We start from the raw sequence: 4,582 nt of genomic DNA on the forward strand, positions 1-4,582 counted from the left end.
CTATGGTGCGATCTTGGCCCACTGCAACATCTGCCTCCCAGGTTCAAGCCATTCTCCTGCCTCAGCCTCCTGAGCAGCTGGGATGACAGGTGCCTGCCACCACACCTGGCTAATTTTTGTTTTTTCTATAGAGATGGGGTTTCACCATATTGGCCAGGCTGGTCTTGAACTCCTGACTTCAAGTGATATGCCCGCCTCAGCCTCCCAGAGTGCTGGGATGACAGGCGTGAGCCAAGGTGCTTGGCCGGGAGATTGCCTTTCATATCACTAGTATTGCCATCGGACTCTGCCAGATATCATCTGCCCCCTTGTGGACTGTTCTGTCCCGACAATTTGAAGGAAGAGAAGGGAAAAAAAAATACAGGCAGTCTCTAAAATTCCTGGGAAAATGTCATTGTCAGAAAAATTTGCAGCGTCTGGGAATTGGCCATTCCGACTTTCACGGACCAGGGCCAGCAGAACCCCCCTGTGAGTCTTCCGGGATGTTTTACGCTTTGACGGGGTTGCAGACAGGCTCAGCTCTGTGCTTTTTGGCGGTAAAACACTCGTGGCAGGTCTCTGCATCTTTCTGAGCTCATACGTGTCTCTCTTTTCTAATTTGCAGTCATCTTTCCGCAGTTTCCTTTCAAAAATAACAGGTTTTATTATTCTGCTTTCTCTGTCGTACCTGTCCTCTCATCCCTATTGCCATCGCCCTAGCCTGTCCCTAATCCCTTTGCTGTTGCAACAACTGCCACACCTGTGTCTCCTCCCCTCCTCCACTTCAGCCCACATCTCACACCACATCTGTGTCCATTGTGCAACACCCATCGTACCTTGTGTGTGAGCCTCCCCACTGCCTACAGGGAGAAAAGGTTCAAGGCCCCAACCTTCCTCTCAGTCAACAAATACCAGCTGATGATCTACTGTATACAAAGCACTCTTCTGAAATCTGCTGCAGCCTAAGGGCTGTGATCACAATAGCAAACAACTGTCCTTGAGGGTTGCAGCAGGCACTTTACACACATTGTGTCATGTAATCTGTTTTTCTGGAGCAGAGTCTTGCTCTGTCACCCAGGCTGGAGTGCAGTGACAGATCTCGGCTCACTGCAACCTCCAGCTCCCGGGTTCAAGCGATTCTCCTGTCTCAGCTTCCTGAATAGCTGGGACTACAGGTATGCACAACCACACCCAGCTAATTTTGTTTGTTTTTGTTTGTTTGTTTTGTTTTGTTTGAGATGGAGTTTCACTCTTGTTGCCCAGGCTGGAGTGCAGTGGTTCGATCTCGGCTCACTACAACCTCCACCTCCCAGGTTCAAGCGATGCTCCTGCCTCAGCCTCCTGAGGAGCTGAGATTACAGGTGCCCGCAATCACACCCAGCTAATTTTTGTATTTTTAGTAGAGACAGGGTTTCACCATGTTGGCCAGCCTGGTCTGGAACTCCTGGGCTCAAGTGATCCTCCCATCTTGGCCTCCCAAAATGCTGGGATTACAAGGGTAAGCCACCACACCTGGCCCTTCCTCCCTCCCTCCCTCCCTCCCTTCTTCCTTCCTTCCTTCCTTCCTTCCTTCCTTAAGCACATATTGAGAGCCTACTATATGCCAGGGACTGTACTAGCCACTGAGAATAGAGAAGAGGCAGAGGGCCCTGCCCTCCTGCACTTGGCATTCCCAATCATTCATACCTTCCTGCTTCTGTGCCCTTAGTGTGTGCCCTTCCCCCTCTGTGTGGATTGTCTTCCCCATGCCTCTTCCCCAAAGATCAATGCAGTCATTGGGGCCCAACTCAAATCTCACCTCCATCATTCAGCCCTGACCACCTGCCCCCGGTGATTGCTCTTTAAGGGAATCTATTAAACACTTACCATGTGGACAACTCATTTGCCACATGTCAGATGTTCTGGCATTTTTTTTTTTTTGAGACGGAGTTTCACTCTTGTTGCCCAGGCTGGAGTGCAATGGCGCAATCTCGGTTCACCACAACCTCCGCCTCCTGAGTTCAAGTGATTCTCCTGCCTCAGCCTCCCGAGTAGCTGGGACTACAGACATGTGCCACCACGCTAGGCTAATTTTGTATTTTTTTTAGTAGAGATGGGGTTTCACCATGTTGGTCAGGCTGGTCTCGAACTCCTGATCTCAGGTGATCCGCTCGCCTCAGCCTCTCAATGCACTGGGATTATAGGCAAGAGCCACTGCGCCCGGCCTTGTTCTGGCATTTTTAACTCTCATGTTTATATGTGGATCCTATCACTCAGGAAACATTTCCATTCTCCTCAAGAAACGTTAACTGGGTGCCTCCTATATATTTTAGCAGTGGAAAACAGAATGAACCTTTGTGGTGCCTCTTTCAGTTACCAACAGCTTTCATAACTATTTTATCATTTGCTTTTCACAAAACACCACCACTTCCATTTTATGTTTCAACTTAAAAAATATATCTCAGCTAGAATAGCTATTATCAAAAAGAAAAAAAAATGCTGGCGAGGATGCAGAGAAAAGGAGACTTGTACACTGTAGATGAGAATGTAAATTAGTACAGCCATTATGGAAAATGGTATGGAGGTTTCTAAAGAAAACTACAGGCCGGGTGTGGTGACTCACGCCTGCAATCCCAATACTTCGGGAGGACAAGGCAGGCAGATCACGAGGTCAGGAGATGGAGACCATCCTGGCTAACACAGTGAAATCCTGTCTCTACTAAAAATATAAAAAATTAGCTGGGCGTGGTGACATATGCCTGTAGTCCCAGCTACTTGGGAGGCTGAGGCAGGAGAATCACTTGAACCTGAGAGATGGAGGTTGCAGTGAGCCGAGATCACGCCACTACACTCCAGCCTGGGCAACAAAGAGAGACTCTGTCTCAAAAACAAACAAACAAACAAAAACTACAAATAGAGCTACCATATAATCCACCAATTCCACTCACTACTGGATATTTACCCACCAAAAAAGGAAATCAGTGTATCGAAGAGATACCTGCTTCCCCATGTTTATTGCAGCATATTCATAATAGCTAAGATATGGAATCAACCTTAGTGTCCATCCACGGATGAATGGATAAAGAAAATGTGATACATATACACAGCAGAATATTATTCAGCCATAAAAAAGAATGAGATCTTGTCATTCACGACAAGATGAGCCTGGAGGACATCATGTTAAGTGAAATAAGTCAGGCATGTTCTGCATGTTCTCACTTATATGTGAGAGCTAAAAAAAAAAAAACCTGAGCTCACAGAAGTAGAGAGTAGAATTATGGCTATTAGAGGCTGGGAAAGGTAGAGGGGAGGGGAGGATAGGGAGAGCCTGGTTACAAAGCTAAATGGAAGGAATAAGGGTGGGTGCAGTGGCGCATGCCTGTAATCCCAGCACTTTGAGAGGCTGAGGCAGGTGGATCACTTGAGGTCAGAAATTTGAGACCAACCTGGCCAACCCGGTGAAACCCCATCCCTACTAAAAATACAAAATTAGCTGGGTGTGGTGGTGAGTGCCTGTAATCCCAGCTACTCACAAAGCTGAGGCATGAGAATCCCTTGAACCCAGGAGGTGGCGGTTGCAGTGAGCTGAGCTCTAACCGCTGTGCTCCAGCCTGGGCGACAGAATGAAACTCTTGTCTCAAAAATAAATAAATGGAAGGAATATGTTCTTGTGTTCTGTAGCACTGTAGAGTGACTATGGTTAATAACAATATATGGTATATTTCAAAATAGCTAGAATATTTGAAATGGCCCCGACACAAAGATGATAAATGCTCAAGGTGATGGATATGCTAAATAGGTAGATTTGTTCATTACACACTGTATGTGTATATCAAAATATGACAGGTACCCATAAATATGTACAAATATTATGTATCAATAAAAAGTGAAAAAATGTGGCTGGGCGCAGTGTCTCACACCTATAATCCTAGCACTTTGGGAGGCTGAGGTGGGCGGATCACTTCAGGTCAGGAGTTTGAGACCAGCCTCACCAACATGGTGAAACCTTGTTTCTACTAAAAATACAAAAAATTAGCTGGGCGTGGTGGTGTGTGCCTGTAATCCCAGTTACTTGGGAGGCTGAGGCAGGAGAATTGCTTGAACCCAGAAGGCGGAGGTTGTAGTGAGCTGAGATCGCACCACTGCACTCTAGCCTGGGCGACAAAGTGAGAAAAAAGAAAAAATGTGTACTGTTGAAAATGTAATTTAAATTACTTCATGGATAAATATGTTCTCATGAAAATTAAAACGTTATAAATCTGGTTATCATTATAGATCTGACCACCCCTACCCTACTCCAGACTCCCTCAGAGATACAGAAGAGGAAACTGAGGCTCAAAGAAGTGACATGATGTGCCCAAGATCACACAGTTAGTGCCTGTGGGGGATTTTCTGACTAAATCTCTCTCTCGCTCTTTTTTTTTTTTTTTTTTTTTTTTGTTCTGTTTTGAGACAGGGTCTCGCTCAGTTACCCAGACTGGAGTTCAGTGGTGCAATCTTGGCTGGCTGCAACCTCCACTTCCTTAGTTCAAGTGATTCTCGTGCCTCAGTCTCCAGAGTAGCTGGGACTACAGGCATGCACCACCACGCCTGGCTTTTTTTTTTTTTTGTATTTTTAGTAGAG

The sequence above is a fragment of the Aotus nancymaae genome, unplaced genomic scaffold (genome assembly GCF_030222135.1).
Source record: "Aotus nancymaae isolate 86718 unplaced genomic scaffold, 86718_ANA_hifiasm-v0.15.2.pri h1tg000004l, whole genome shotgun sequence".
Taxonomy (NCBI): domain Eukaryota; kingdom Metazoa; phylum Chordata; class Mammalia; order Primates; family Aotidae; genus Aotus; species Aotus nancymaae.